Source organism: Chrysemys picta, chromosome 3 (genome assembly GCF_011386835.1).
Source record: "Chrysemys picta bellii isolate R12L10 chromosome 3, ASM1138683v2, whole genome shotgun sequence".
NCBI lineage: Eukaryota > Metazoa > Chordata > Testudines > Emydidae > Chrysemys > Chrysemys picta.
This window is the reverse complement of record NC_088793.1, coordinates 134,201,581-134,218,906: the sequence shown is the minus strand read 5'-3', so window position 1 is coordinate 134,218,906 and position 17,326 is coordinate 134,201,581.

The window sequence follows — 17,326 nt, the reverse complement described above, 5'->3', positions numbered from 1 at the left end:
TGCTATATGCCTCCCTTTGTCACTAGCAGTATTGTGCTCCCCTTAAACTGCCAAATGCTTTTTGAAAGAGTAGATGAAAGGCTTGTGACATCTGATGAGAACAACAAATTGGAAAGTTTGGAAACTGAATCCAGGTGACTGAGCCTACTGAAGTCTGACTAATGCGCCGTGTCTTTGTTACATGTAATTTGAACTGTGGATCAAGTACAACTCAAAGAGATACTCCTATTAATGAACTGACTGCAGAATATGATACAAATGAAGCATCTGTGTCTATAGCAGGCCAAACCTTCACATGTGCTCTGCTTAATCTTTCCAGCTGAACTAGCAGAGCTTGATTAGAGCTGAATGAAAAAGAGAAATTATTCCCAACTATTTTCACAAAATTAGAATGCGCTGCTGTTCATGCACTTGTACCAAAAGTGTTCTCTTCCCTGGCATACAGAATTTGTCATCCAATCAGAGTACAGAAATAATACATGTGACAGTCACACACCACAAATAATGAATTATGGATAGCAGACGTCAAAGTCAGAGGGTGAAATTTACCTCTGTACAGAGGACTTGCTCAAGACCGATGCACCATTTAAATCCTGCTTAAATCCTCCAACTCATGTAAAAGATTTATTACTTTTTGAAGGCAAATATGCAGACTATTGAACAATCAAGTACAATTACTAATAATTCCACCTCTCTGAGCAGGGATCTGCTCCAAGCAGCCAAAAAAAAAAGCCACGATCGCGATCTGCGGCGGCAATTCGGCGGGAAGTCCTTCACTCCTAGGCGGAGTGAGGGACCATCCGCCGAATTGCTGCCGAATACCTGGACGTGCCGCCGCTCTCCGGAGCGGCCGCCCCAAGCACCTGCTTGACAAGCTGGTGCCTGGAGCCCGCCCTGTCTCCGAGGGAGCTTCTTTGGATTTCCTGGTGGTAACTACCATATATTTTGCTGCCCCAACCTATAAAAAAGAAAATTTGGAGACCTATGAGACCCAAAGAATCCACCAATATCCTTTAACAGAGACTAAAAAGGAGCTCTCACTGTCCAGCTGCGAGCCAGCAGGCATCCATGTTACAGATCTGTCATCAGCATCTGGCAGGCATTGTTACAACTGCTGAAAGTCTCAGAAGAGAGAACAAGAAATGTATGGGCATGAACACTGAGCTCTCCTCCATGCTCACTCCTTTAAGAGATCCCTGTAGTTGAGGGATCAGGCACACAAGCATTGTATAGCACAAGTAGAGGCTTTACCAGTTCTGTAGCTAAATGTGACAGTTCTGGAGACTGAAGTCCTCTATCTGACACTGTTCACAAGGAAAAAATTCATACTGGAGGGATGGGGGAATGGGAGAAAAGTAACATTCTGAGTAGGTGGTGATGAATAAAAATGTCACCACAGAATGAGTTTACCATCTCTGACCTGTCATCCAAGCTATAAAGAGATGTTGAAGTTGTTGCAAGCAATCGGTCAGGCTGTTTAGTTGTTTACTCTACATCTTCTGGCACGGAAACTGGTCTGATATTGATTTGTTGCTGTGTCTCTTCAAGGTCATGCTGATCAATATCTTCTGTGTCCAAAAGGGGGCTCTCTGGCAACAGAAAGGGAGGTGCCTGATGCAGCAAGTTAAGAAAAGCAAGAATTGGGGTTGGGGGGAGAACTAGCTTACCTTGTGTTTGGACAATGTCATGTACCTCTATCTCCCGTGTTGATTAGCTGTTCACTCAAACACCCCCATGTCCCTTCACTTCAGTCTTGCTCCACTAGCCCTCCATCCTTCCCTCACTCTTCAGTGTCACCTCTTCTTTGCTTTGTCTTTTTGTTGTTCCCCTCTTGTCTTTCACCCTCTTACCCCTGCCCTCTGTAATGCACTTAATATTTATTCTACTTTTATGTTCTACCCCACTCTCCACTTTTTGTCTTGTCTTTTTAGAATGTAATCTCTTTGGAGCAGACACTGTTCGTTACTTTCTGTTTGTACAGTTCCTAGCACAATAGGGTCCCAGTCTGTGTTGAGGCTTCTGGGTGCTACTGCAGTACAAATAGACCATTAATATTGAAGTCAGTAGGAGTTTTACCACTGACTTCAATTGGAGTATGATTGGGCCAGGGGTCTCTAACTCTGCTGCAGGAGATTTCATGAAGGATGGCACTTCTGAGATGGTTGGGAGGACAGGCTTGTGCGTGTACCAGTCTCAGTATTGCCAACCCCAAAGTTCAAAAATCATGAGTCAGACCCCATAAAAATCATGAGATTTAAAAAAAAAAACAACAACAAAAAACTTATGATTTTTGACCAAAGATCGTTTTGTGGAGTTATTTTGGTCTGTCATTTTGAACTCCCCCTGCCCACCTTAGGCCTTGGCTACACTTGCAAGTTACAGCACTGTAAAGGCTCCCCCAGTGCTGTAACTCACTCCCCGTCCACACTGGCAAGGCATTTGCAGCACCGTATCTCTGTGGCTGCAGCACTGCATGTACTCCACCTCTCCAAGAGGAATAGCAAGTATTACGCTGCCACTGCGGCGCCAGTGTGGCCGCCCAATGCGCTGTGAATGGCCTCCAGAATTATTCGGCAGTATCCCACAATGCCTGTTCTAGCCACTCTGGTCATCAGTTCAAACTCTAGTGCCCTGGCCTCAGGTAACCAACCATGTGACTGACCCTTTACATTCCCCGGGAATTTTAAAAATCCCCTTCCTGTTTGCACAGCCCGGCGTGGCGTGGAGTGCTATCAGCGAATCTTTCCAGGTGACCATGCCTCCACGCACCAAGCGAGCCCCAGCATGGAGCAAGGGCGAGTTGCTGGACCTCATCAGTGTTTGGGGGGAGGAAGCTGTACAGTCCCAGCTGCGCTTCAGCCGTAGGAATTACAATACCTTCGGGAAGGTATCAAAGGACATGATGGAAAGGGGCCAAGACTGGGACGCCCTGCAGTGCAGGATTAAAGTGAAGGAGCTGCGGAGTGCCTACCACAAAGCAAACGGCCTCTCGGGTGTTCCCCCCGCAACCTGCCGATTCTACAAAGAGCTGGATGCGATACGTGGGGTTAACCCCAAGTCCACTCTGAGCACCACCATGGACACTTCAGAGCCGGAGGGGGGGAGGAGGAGGAGGATGAAAATGGGAGTGATGGTGGTGGGCCGGATGGAGACACCCCGGAATCCCTGGAGCCATGCAGCCAGGACTCTTCTTGAGCCAGGAGGAAGGTAGCCAGTCGCAGCGGCTGGTACTTGCTGGAGGACAAACAGAAGAGCAGGTTCCCGGTAAGCGGTTGTTTGTTTGTTTTTTTTGGGAAGGAATTTTTTCGGTGCGGGCTCTTTGGGAGAGGAGGGCTAGGCATGCATGCCTAGATGCTGAATAGTGCATTGATGTGGTTTATCACATTGCGGTAATCGGCCTCGGTAATCTCCTCGAATGTCTCATCCAGAACGTGTGCAATGCGCTTGCGCAGGTTTATCGGGAGAGCCATCGTGGTCCTCGTCTCAGCCAGGCTAACGTGTCCGCGCCACTGTGCCGCGAGGGGTGGGGGGACCATTGCTGCACACAGGCAAGCTGCATATGGGCCAGGGCGGAAGCCGCATTGCAGTAGAAGACCCTCCCTTGCTTCCCAGGTCACCCTCAGCAGCGAGATATCGTCCAGGACGAACTCCTGTGGAAAATGTTGGGACAGTGTTCAGTGTAGGTGCCTCCTGAAGCTGTTGGCTCTCCCCAAGGCACAGAAACCCAGAGGACAGTGCAGCCCTGAAACAATTAGTCCCCCTTACTCACCATTTTGAGGCTTCCGTGGGATATGTGTGCTCTGTTTCGGACAGGAAAATTGCTATTGTGTAGACCCTGTGTGTTTTCTACTCCTTAAGTGCGGGGGGAATCATTACTCTGTCTGGTATAAACAATGCTGCCTCTGTTCAATATTGCATTTTGCCTATACGGCTGTATCAACCTTGAGACCTCAGCTATCCCTCTTATCGCCTGCTCAGAGACTGCAAAGACTCAGGAAAAGACTGCAAAAAAGCAAAGAAGACATGCTGCAAGAAGTGATGCGGCAATCTATTAAAAAAAATCAGAAAGCACAGAACTGGAGGGAGAGAGAAAGCAGGATCCGCCAGGAAAACGCAGCGCACCGGCAGCAAAGCACTGATAGGCTCATAAGCATCCTGGAGCGCCAAGCAGACACTATCCAGGAGCTGGTAGCCATGCAGAAAGAGGAGCAGTACCGCAAACACACACCCCCCCCACAGCCCTTGTCCCAAAACTCTTTCCGTTGTGCCCCACTGTCACCTCCAACCCACTTTCCCCAACTTCCGTGTTCTTCACGCCACCCGCTGCCTCCAACACCAGTATCTTCACCACCCAGCCCTGAAAACCATGACATTTACCCTCTGTACCCAACCCCCATCACCATGCAGTATAGTTGTCCTGAAGTGCAGCACTCACTGCACAGCACACCAGACAGGACATACGCGAATCTGTGATTGTGCTGTTCCCCACTCCACCCCCTTGTTTCTTTTCAATAAATGGATTTTTTGGCTTTGAAAACATCCTTTATTATTGCATAAAGTAAAAGACTCCTTAGGCCAGGAAATAAACAGGCACTGCAAGTCTGCTTAGCAAACACTGATTCTTAAAGATTGGAACTACTGCTGGTTTTCAGCCTCAAATTGCTCCCTCAAGGCATCCCTAATCCTTGCAGCCCCACGCTGGGCCCCTGTAATAGCCCTGCTCTCTGGCTGTGCAAATTCAGCCTCCAGGTGTTGAACCTCAGAGGTCCATGCCTGAGTGAAGCTTTCACCCTTCCCTTCACAAATATTATGGAGGGCACAGCATGCGGATATAACTGCGGGTATGCTGTTTTCGGCCAAGTCCAGCTTCCCCTACAGTGATCGCCAGCGGCCCTTTAAACGGCCAAAGGCACACCCCACAGTCATTCGGCACCGGCTCAGCCTGTAGTTGAACCGTTCCTTGCTGCTGTCAAGGCTCCCTGTGTAGGGTTTCATGAGCCACGGCATTAACGGGTAAGCGGGATCTCCAAGGATCACAATGGGCATTTCAACTTCCCCTACCGTGATCTTCTGCTCTGGGAAAAAAGTCCCGGCCTGTATCTTCCTGAACAGCCAAGTGTTCCGAAAGATGCATGCGTCATGCACCTTTCCAGGCCAGCCTGTGTTAATGTCAATGAAATGCCCACGGTGATCCACAAGCGCCTGGAGAACCATAGAGAAATACCCCTTCTGATTAACGTACTCGGATCCTAGGTGGGATGGTGCCAGAATAGGAATGTGCGTCCCATCTATCGCCCCTCCACAGTTAGGGAACCCCATTTGTGCAAAGCCATCCACTATTTCCTGCACGTTACCCAGAGTCACGGTTCTTCTGAGTAGGATGCGATTAATGGCCTTGCAAACTTGCATAAACATGATTCCAACGGTCGACTTTCCCACTCCAAACTGGTTTGCGACCGACCGGTAGCTTCCAGATTGCAATAGCTACCCGCTTCTCCACTGGCAGGGCAGCTCTCAATCTCGTGTCCTTGCGCCACAGGGTGGGGGCAAGCTCCTCACACAGTCCCATGAAAGTGGCTTTTCTCATCCGAAAGTTCTGCAGCCACTGCTTGTCATCCCAGACTTCCAGGACGATGTGATCCCACCACTCGGTGCTTGTTTCCCGAGCCCAAAAGCGGTGTTCCACGGTGCTGAGCATGTCTGTGAATGCCACCAGCAATTTCGTGTCGTACGCATTACGTGGCTCAATAGCATCGTCGGACTCCTCACCCTCATTCTCACTGTCACTTTGGATCTTAAGGAATAGTTCGACAGCCAAACGTGATGTGCTGGCGAGACTCGTTAGCATATGCCTCAGCAGTTCGGACTCCATTTCCCGCAGACAGATCGTGCTGCACAGAAACTGTTGAAAGATGGCAGCAAAGGTGGACAGAAACAAAGGGATTTCTGGGATGCGAAGCGATGCATCACGGGGCATTGGGACAGGAGCCAGAATCCCCCGCACCCATGCCCCCTTCCCACAACCCCCGGCGCCAGAATGGGAAAAGGTGCTCTGTGGAATAGCTGCCCATAATGCACCACTTCCAATAGCGCTGCAATTGCCGCAAATGTGGCCACGACAGTGTGCTGGGCAGCTGTCAGTGTGGACAGACTGCAGCGCTTTCCCTACTCAGCTGCACAAAGTCAGGTTTAACTCACAGCGCTGTACATCTGCAAGTGTAGCCAAGTGCTGCAGGGGACCCAACTGAGATCTAATTACAAAGATTTGTATAAAAAGCTCCTTGATTGATGTGGAGTTTCCAGTTTCTCCTCCAAATACTAATTAGCTCCCCCATCTGCTCCTTGCACTTCTGCTCCTCTTGCAGCTCCAGTTGTTCTTCAACGCCATCTCCCAGACTTGATGGGGCAGCTACAGTGGGATCCTCTTCTCCCCCTTCCCAGACCTTGGGGACATGGGGGGACCGTCCCAGGAGTTATTTCCCACTCTTCCTCTTCCTGGGCCTGGTGCTGCAGAGATGGCGGAAGGAGTTGCAGAAAGGAGCTGACCCACTTTTCACAGTGGGGAGGAGGGAGCAGCACGGCCCTGAGCTGCTGGGCCCTTTCTGATCCCTTCTCCTTATTCCCCGCTTGTGAGAATGTCAGCTGCTCCCTCTCCCTACCTAAAAATTCCTCTTGGCTTCTGAGGGGATGGCGGGAGAGCTCTGTCTGCTTCCTGCAGCAACCTTGGTTGGCTGCTTAGTTGTGGGACATCCGGGCACAGCAGTGCTTCCTCCAACATCCTAGTGGGGTAGAAGGACAGGTTCCTTCCTGACTGAGACACCTGTGAAGACTGAATGAGTTGTGTGGCCCAGAGCCAACCATTGGAGTTGACACTACAAAACAGGCTCTAATGGGACAATGTTGGGCCTTCCATACATAACTGCAGAGGTTAATGATTCCTATTCCCCCTGGTCAGGTAAGCTACCCTCTGAACTGTCTGTACAATCCATTTTAATCCATTACTCAAAGTAGCAGTCATCCATCAAGGGACTGGTTTTGTTTGCTATGGGGTGGTAAGTCTAGGTCAGTGGTGGGCAACCTGCGGCCCCTGGGCCGCACACGGCCCATCAGGGTAATCCGCTGGTGGGCTGTAGGGTGACCAGATAGCAAATGTGAAAAATCGGGGCGGGGGTGGTAATAGGGGGGGTAATAGGAACCTATATAAGAAAAAGACCCAAAAATGGGGACTGTCCCTATAAAATCGGGACAGCTGGTCACCCTAGCGGGACGTGAGACAGTGTTTACATTGACCGTCCGCAGGCACAGCTGCCCGCAGCTCCCAGTGGCTGTGGTTCACTGTTCCCTGCCAATAGGAGCTGTGGGAAGTGGCGCGGGCCACAGTAATGTGTTGGCCGCTGCTTCCCGCAGCTCCCATTGCCCAGGAATGGCGAACTGTGGCCACTGGGAGCTGCGGGCGGCTGTGCCTACAGACGGTCAACGTAAACACTGTCTCACAGTCCACCAGTGGATTACCCTGATGGGCCACGTACGGGCTGCAGATTGTCCACCACTGGTCTAGGTCATTCAGAGACAAGGGCATTCCCCTGGTCCCATTCCCAGAGCTATTATTGAACAATTATTTGTTTGCAATATTTGTCTCATTTTATATACTGCATTATGTTAGTTAATCAGTGGCTATTGGCGATGGGGGTGCTCTATAAATATTATTTTGATCAATACCTATTCATTAGTATTTTATATCTACTGTGAGAATTTTTCATGCTGGAAATTTACAAATATATGCGACTAATGAAAAGAGGAAAGACACTGATTGTTACTCTCTTACATGTAAAGATTTTACTGTTTAAGAGATGCAAACATGCTTCTTAGTTTATAATTTTGTAAATATTCTATTTTTAAAACCATTTATATCTTTGAATTTTTGAATGTTATTTGTAAGTGACTTGGTTTGACCTGTTTTTACTTGAAATTGTAATCCTGTTCCTGAATGCCATCTGCCCATTCATATTGCTTGTGTTCCAAATAATATCTTCAAGGCTAGAGCGTACAGCTTTAACTATCACATGATACAGAGTCCCATGCCTCTTAATCAGAGCATCAAGTGATTCATTCAGTGTGCCTTTTTTTTTTAATTTCCTGCCACAGCCAGCCCTCTCACAAGTTTCTGACCGCTTTAAGCAGCCTGAATTCACTTCCTAGCCTCTCTCCCTTCTGGCTAGGACTCCTTCTCTAAGCTGCCCGTTGTTCCTGCTTCTTTGGCCTCGTTTGGATTGCTTTACTCATTTGCTATATTGCAACCTCTTATGATGAGATTTCTCATGGAATGAAGAATTTTCAGATGTGAGCTCAGCCATAATTCAAACTACTGGCAAAATAGGAACACAGCATAATGTTTTCCCCTAAGCATTAGATTTGTAAGCTATTTTGGAGCAGGGACTCATATTTGCACAGCACTTAGCACAATAGGGCCCTGATCTGGTTGGCCTCTAGGTGCTACCACAATATAAATATTAATAACAGATAGAGGAAATACTAACAAGTCACATGAGCAAAAATGCTTGGCATTACCATGTAACATTCAGAACATCCATTGACAAGATATCCTCCAAATGTTTCTGGCCTTAATATACTTGTGAAGTGCATTTGCTCTCTATGGCTCTGATCCTATATTGAGTTCCTCACGGGTGGGACTGCATGGAGCCTCACTGACTTCTGTGGGATCTAACTACCCAGAGTTCACTGCAGGATCAGCACTATATTTGTTTGTGGCATATATGTTAAGTTATGTTAGCTGAAGTTCTGCTAGACCTAACTAGACCTGGATATTCAAATTCTGGTCTCAGTCACAGTGGTGGAAATCCAGCATAACTTCATTGGCTGCACTGACGTTACTCCTTATCTTTTGCTGGTGTACATGAAAGCATAATTTGGCTCACAGTACATAAACATTATAGAAAGCAAGACGAAAGAATTAAAATGCATTTAGTCTTTTGAAATGCTGTAAGGCAGTTTCATATAAGCTACAGTGAAAATTTGTGCAACAAGAGTTACCCATGTAGCTTACATGGCAATGATATTTGTTAACAGTCATTGGTTCACAGACATTTGATATGGGTTAACAGCAAGGGGAGAATCCTGCATGAAAGAATCCATGCCTTTACAAGTCTAAGGGCCAATTATTGGACATCCATACATGTATATGCATTCCAGAAAACCTGTGGGCAGTAGCAAGACTATATGGCAAAGTTAGCTACTCAATTATGCCTTCTCCAAGTGCTCCATGGCTAATACTGCAGGGGGAGGGGGACATAATAAGTTGTGGGAATTTTGGCATAGTTTGCATTTGCTTGTGTGGTTGCACAGACCAAGCAATGGTCCCTAGGCCTTTCTGCCATGCACACACATTTCTATTACACTATATCACTTTTCAAGGACTCCGATTGACTTCAAGGAGCTCTGGAGCAGGCCCTTACTTATGCCACTTTCCCAGCATTAGCCAGAACTTGACCCTGTGTACACAACATCTGCCAATACTAGTCTTGAGAGTAGGATCACAAGGATAATATTTTCATAGATTAATTTTTCTTGAACAACTGCTCCTGACTAATAGAAACCCATGCTTTCACTTTCTTTAATGTTGCTAATGTATTATGTGTATGTCTCTTGGTCTTGCATTCTTGCATTGTATGAATTTCTTTCTTGGCCAAATTAGTATCATTGTGAAACCTCTAGTAGAATATTGTGGGGGAACCCACAGAAAGGACTTGAAGTTATGAATTGAGTTCTTAAAGCACTTTACAATATAAGTGTATCAAATCTCACTACATCTGGTGATGTAGGTAAACATTGTTATTCACATTTTACTGAGGGACAAACTGTGGCCAAAGTCACACAGGAAGTTTTTGACAGAACACAGAATTGAATGCTGGTCTCCTGACCTCTAGTCTGGGACCACAACCACAAGACCATCCTTAGTCCCATTTAGCAATCACAGAAAAACATATAGAAAAGAGGAAATTTAATTTCTTCTTTGGAAAGTGTTTCAGTATTTAGAGCCAAGACACAGGGCTTTGTTTGGATTTTAGGGCAGGGGTGGGTTGGGAAAGGGAAGTTTGTTAGCTTCCCCTTTTAGAAATACACTCCTGCCTTGACCATGAATATTCACTTTGGCTATTACACTGAAATTCCAACCTTCAACTCTGACTGAGCTGCACCATGTTTCTCTGATTGTATTCCAGGTTAGGAAAAGAATACAAGATGTGCTTCACTCCGAACAATGTCCAGAGGGAGGTTGTTCAAGAGTGCAGTGAGGCAGAGGACCGAGTGTACTGCTTTCACAGCGCTCTTGGCCTTTATCAAATTTGGGAGTGTCATTCTGTCCTCACATCTTTTATGAAGAGTATTAAATTGAAACAAGAAATTGAGCTCTCTGGAGATGAATCATTGTTGTTCTCTGTGATTATGGTACAGTACATCATCCGTCTGTCAGGGTAAAGACTGGAATCATTGAAAGGCTGATGAAAAATTGACACTGATATAGCATCAACGCAGGGACAATCTACCATTTATGATCAGCTGGTGTCTTGTACTCTTCTACATCAATCTTTTGCTTATTTTAGTTTGTAACAATCCAGTGTGCGCCATTTATATCATTGCCCAAACCAGTGCTGGGAATACACAGGTGTCAGTTCCTGACTTCAGAAGCATTAGAGGCAGCATTTGACGATGGATTCAGTGCTAGCAGGGTGTGTTAAGGGAGTTTTTACACAGAGTAAAACAGCAAAGCTTCTGCATCCCAGAATCGCTTGCAGGAAATATACACTAGAGAACTGAACTGATGGAACAGCACTTGTATAAGCATCAGTGGTGCTGTTTCCACGTTAGGCATATTCTGTCAGGTGTAGGTCTATTGCAGCTTTGTACTGTGTCCATACTAATGTTGTACTATACCATTTGCAGTCACTATGCTCTAGAAACTTGTTCCAGCTCATTGAAGCAGTGGCTTCTGGGAGATTTCAAAAGGCCTTTTGGGATATCTAGGGAAGCCCTCTTGAATTGTGGACAAAGAGGTCAAGCTACCATAATCCACTGGGTAACTCCTGTTAAGTCCTCTGGTGACAGCACCAGTTTATATTCATCTTCTCAAAATGGATGCCAAGATGAACACTCAGAAATCTCTCCTGGCTAAGCAAGACCATCTGAGGTGACAGCAGAAAAGAAATAGAGGTGATCCAGAAGTGCCTGCAGAGAACCAGAGATTAAAACCATGAGCTCACAGAACACATACAATGGTTGGACACCTTCTGCCACTATTTGAGTGGTTGGCTGCATGCTGTACTTCACTGGGTGGAGCACAGCTTTTGTGTCCAGGCCATGACCACAGACTGACAGAACTAAGTTGTTCTCAAGACCTGAGATGAGCAATAGTGGCGACAGAACTTCAGAAAGAGCAAAGAACGTTTTCCATATCCCTGTGGGGAGCTAGTCCCAGCATTGCAAAAGCAAGCTGAAAACTCTATTTAGCAAGGGAAAGAGGGTGGTGATTGCTTTCTGGAAGCTTCCTACTTCAGATTGTTTCTGGTCTCTTGGGCACCAGTTTGTGCTTGGGAAATCCACAATGAGTGGTGGTGTGGTGTTTTGCAGGGTAATACACTGGTGGTTTATATGCCAATAATCATGTGATAGATGTAAACGTAGTTTTCCCAGACTCTGCAGCAGCCACTGCCAGAACCTGTGTGTCCCACCCTCCCCTCCCCAACAAATGCAGGAATATATTAACAGAAAGGGGTGCTAATCCATGGTGATGTAGACATTGCTGGACCATCATTTCAGGGACATAGACATGGACATAACATGGCCAAGCAAAAGGCACAATGCTGCAGCTTTCCAAAAGCTCTGGAAAAGGGTGAACTCTCTTCTCCCTGAACACTATTGACTTTGATCATGATTTCTGTTTCCATTGTGCTTCTGGGTGACTCTGCATACTCACATTTGCAATGGCTAATGCAATATTTTCCAACTTACATAAATCTGGAGACACACACAGATTCAATTACACCAAATGTTTTTTGTTATGATGAAAAATAGTACAAACTTAACAATTCTAAAACAAACTGACTAAACAGCAAATGACTCATCATTTTAACCAATAATTTAAATCTGAGCTCACACTATTCTCTGAAAATGAACTGGGATTCCTGACTGAAGTGAATGTCATTTGGAACAGCAATCATCATAACACAATAAGTAATAGGACATATGTAAAAGAAATAGAGACTCAACCAGCTTGTGAATGTAGTGAATTGAATAAAGTGATAACTGCAATGCAGTTTAAATACAAACACTTCAGGACAATTTTTATAAAAATGTAACTTTATTCTTCTTCTGGAATTGATCCATGCAATTACAGATAACACCAAAAACTAAAAATGATTGAGATTCAAAATTGTATGTGCAAATTTTCTGCTGCACAGTTTTGATCAACTAACTTTTACTGAAAGCACATAAGTGGCACAGTTTGCTTGGTTTTGAGTCAAATCCTGGAAAGTCCAGGTTTGCTTGAAACTCAGCCCAGGTTTACTTATTGAGGCTTTTGGAAAACCTGACCAGAGTACTTAGTTCATAATGAAACCATCAGAGCTGATGGTTTTTGGCCTACAAAAGTTTAAAGAGTTCTGATTGGTCCCCTCCTTTCATCTGCATATGTACAATTCACAAGACTTGCTTCATAATATTGCACATTGGGAAGCTTTTAGTCTCTTGCACCACACTGTGCAATCTTTCCAGCTATCTGCATTGTTTACTCATGCTGTTGCAACATATAGATGGTAGATGATTGATGGATTTTCTTTTTCTTTTCAGCAGTGCTGCAGTCACAGCAGCACAAACTATTTAAAAAAAAAAAACATTCTGCAGGATAATACTGTCTGTACTAAGCTGAAAATGAGCCAGAACTTCCCAGCATGCCAACTGTGATCTCTTCTAACAGTATAATAGAAACTCTGAAGCGTCACTGCAGCAAGTTGTGCAGATGCAGCATCAATGTTAATTGGTCTGTATCTAATACCATCAGAGGGATACCCAGAAGAAAGATGTCCATATAATGCTGGGGCAGCATCCATCTGGCTTTTGAAATCCAATACCATAAGGAAACCAGGTGGGATGCAGAGTCTTAAAACTGTTTTTATCCCTTAGAATGATGTCTAAGTTCCATGTGGATAGGATATCTAGAAACTGGGAAGGTGAGGAGGGTGGTGGAGGCTGCAGTAGGGTTAGGCTGATGGAAGGTGCCTGGGGCACTTGGTTGGGAATCAGGGTTGCTGGAGTGCTCCACAGCTGGATTATGGGGCATTTGTTTAGCAGCTTAGCATGAAGGTTAAATAGGTGGGAGAAGGGATTGGGTTGTTTGCAGGGAGGAGGTGCAGAAGGGTTAGGAAGGAATGAGATAGGTCAGAGGCACTACAGCAACTATAATAAACTCACACCAATATAGCTCAATAGCAACTCTATTGAAACCTATAGATTTACAGTGGTGAAACAGCAGAATCTGGCCTCCTATGGGGAAAATGGGAAGATTTGGCAGATGCCTAGAGATTTTTGGGAAGCAAGTGTATGGATTTGTAAGTGTGTGTTCTTCTGCAAAACTGCAGTGCAGTTTACTGGGTGCTTGTCTGCAGGACTGAAAGGATGAATTGTCTTCCATATAAAACAAAACTAACACAGAAATAGTTGCATCAAACAGCCATTCAACTGAATTATTTAATGCAACTAATACAAGTATGAGGCTCTTACTGAATTAGTTACGTAAAACCAGAAACTCGGCTTCCTTCTATCCTGCCTCAAGCCAACATTATTTTCATTTTTATAAGGCCACATTAAAGTGTTAAATTAATAGCTAACCAAAGCTCAAGACATTTGGAAAAGAAAAGGAAACCATAAAATAAGCATTAAAAGGCGCTTATATAATGCTATCAGAATAGTTTAAAGACTAGTCTGTTGCTCTTGAAGACATAATCGTGAAAAAAAGAGTGCTTTAAATGCCTAGAGTGTTCTATATTATGTTGCATATTCAGAGTCTGTAACAGGGCTACTGTCTGCATCAGTGAGGTTAATCTGGACAAAGCAACCCCCAAAAGAAGATAGAAGTGCACAAAATTTGAATGCTGACAAGGTGTCCACTTTGCACAAACGAGCTATTTGTATCAGGATACACAACACCAACCCTCCGCACTTTGCAGTCTTAGCAAGTGGAGCACTACCAATTGATAATGAGGCTGGCTTGCTTTTTATTTCACACCCTCCAACCTTCGCACCCATTCCCCTTCTCCCTCTGGCCCAAATCCCTCTTGGCCTGATGCAGAAGTTTGTGGGGGGACTAAGGGTGGAGGTGGTGTCTCTCTTATCCTGGGACTGCAGAGGAGTGGGAGTGGCGGGTGAAGTCTCTCTCTCATCCTGGGATTGTTGGGACAGTGGGACCTAGAATTGGCCTGCTGGTGTGGATTAGAACAGCCCTGTGAGACATCTCAACATTTGCGCTGGCTACACTGGCCCCTATAACATTTTGACAGCAAGAGACTAGCCCCGCAGAGGGATGTCCCAGTCATGCCGCCTCCTGCTCTTCCCTCACCAGTGTTACTTCAATGCCTCCTACAGTGGAGGAAGGCATGGAGCAGGCTAATGGCAAGGCCCTCCGCACTGGAAGTTTATTTCAGGGGAGCATTCTGGTTGCTTTGTGGCCACTTTCTAGTGGGAGAAAAAGGCTACACAACACAGCTGAATTCTTCCTTCTGGATGTAAGTTAAATTCACTTACACCTGTTTTCTCACCAGCTGACCTCTGCTGTGTAACTTACACCACCACTTCACAGCACTTTGAAGAGATAAATAAGTGCCAAGTATGATGAAGTCTTAGAGCTGGTTAAATATTTCTGAGAATAAATGTAATGTGTGTGCTCTGCTGTTATCTGTGGAGATGGACTATTTCTTGTTTACAAGTATTTGAAGGACTGTCCTTCTAATCATGAAAATGTTCACAAACCCTGAATATTGTGTTTTAGAATTGAAGATTATTCACCCAGAGATTCATTGGAGTGTTTTACTCATTATTCAGTATTCATCCTTCATTATTCTGCTGCTTAAAATGCTGTATTCATCCAGTCAGGGAATAGAAACAATAGTGTCTTACGTAGGTGACCCATCACACATCAGGAAGGCAAATAGAATAATTTGCAGAGCCAGAAATGTGTTCACCTAAACTATTTTGTCCCTACTGATGTAGAACGAATACATTTGTAAAAGTGAAAATCAGCTTGCCACAGATTCATACATAGAAAAAGAGGCTACAGTTGTTTGATAATTTATTCACAGTGCTCTGATCAGTATTATTATTTTAATCACTTAGATATTTGGCCCACTGACTGATTCTGAAAGTATATCCACTTTTCTCTAAATATATATAAAAGGTATTGTCATTTTTTGTGGAAGACAAAATGCTGTTTTGCAGTAAATGCTCTGTAGCATGGATCTGCAATTTACAACCACAAATACTTAATATTTATCATTCCAAATCTAGGCTGAAATGGTGAAGCAGACAGGGCTATAATTCCAGAGGGAAATTGAAATCTGTGCAAAAGTCAAGGAGATGCTTGCACCAAAATAAAAATAAAAACATTAGCTACACCCGGTAATGATGAACATTCACAAATTATTTAAAGATTGTGTTGAGATAGGACAGAGAAAGGGCTTGTTCTTATGGAGGAGGAAAACTTAGGCCAGGTCTACATTAAAAAGGTAAGTAGAACCAGCTACATCTCTCAGGGGTGTAAAAAATCCATGCCCCCGAGCAACCGTTAAGCTGACCTAACCCCGGTGTAAACAGCACTTGGTTGACGGAAGAATTTTTCCATTACCTAGCTACCACCTCTTGGGGAGGTGGGTTAGCAACAGGAGAACCCCTCTGGTGGCTATAATGAATATCTACACTGAAGTGTTGTAGCAGTTTAAGTGTAGACATAGCCTTACATGCTGGAGCAAGACAAATGCCCCCAGGAAGGCAGCTTACATCAACCTAAGTATGTAAGCATCTACACTAAAATTTCGCTGCTGCCAATGTAACTGCTTTGCTATGCTGACTTAACTCCTCCACCACGAGAGCTGTAGAGTCCATGTTGATGTAGTTAGGTTGATGCAGTGTCAGTGTAGACACTGCACTGTTTACATCGACTGTTACTGGGTTTCAGAAGCCGCCCCACACTGACAGTACAATGGATACAAGTGCTCCTCGTGAAGAGGCGCACCGCTGAAACAAGGAGCAATGTGTAGACATACACCAGCAATGTAATTACTGTGGTGGCTGTATGCTGATGTAAGCTAAGTCAACTTAATGTTGTAGTGTATACGTGCCCTAAATGAGAGAACAAGTTTCTGATAATGGGAACACTGAGTGTTTGATTTAACTGTTGAGGCAAACATCACCATACTTGTTGTCCTTGGTACACATGCAGACAGGCTCTGAAACCTAACAGTGCAATACGACACTCCTTTTTAAGGATATATTACTGCCTTAACAAATATTGGGGGACAAGTAAGGCTTCTTGTGGCAAAAATTTGAGATATCAAGAAATTGTGGTAAAAATTACAAGCTGTGGACATCGACTGCAGGTCCTGTTAGGCATGTTTTAGGGAAAGCTTCATGCCTTCTTGAGTTACCTAACCATACCTCCTTTCCCATTTATGTAATGTCTTCCCAACTTAAGCATTTCCTCCTCCCCAACATGTTTGTTTAAACATTTTAGGATGCATAGGACCAAATTCAGAGAGATGGTGTATAAGGGTAAATTAAACTCCCTTAAGACTTGTCTTCTCTACAAAACTCAAGTTAACTAACCTGAGGTAAAATCCTAATGAAGACAAAGCAGTTTGTAGTTTTCACAAATTAGCTGCTTGAGATAAAGGTTATGGAGGAGCCTAGTCTTTAATTCTATCTGCTAAGTGTGTGAAAACTACAACCTGCCTTTTCTTCATTAGGATTTAACCTTGAGTTAGCTAACACAACATCGCCCATGTCTACACTTAAACAGCTACAGTGCTGTTAAACAGCTGTGTCACTGTAGTGCTTCAGCGTAGCCACTCACTACAGCAACAGGGTTTCTCCCATCGCTGTAGTTAATCCACCTCCTCAAGAGGCAGCAGCTACATCGACAGAAGAATTCTTAGGTTGGCCTAACTATGTCACTTAGGGGTGTGGATTTTTCACACCCCAGAGTGACTTAGCTTGGTCAACTTAACTTTTTAGTGTGCACCTGGCCTTTAGAACTTTTTTTTTTTTT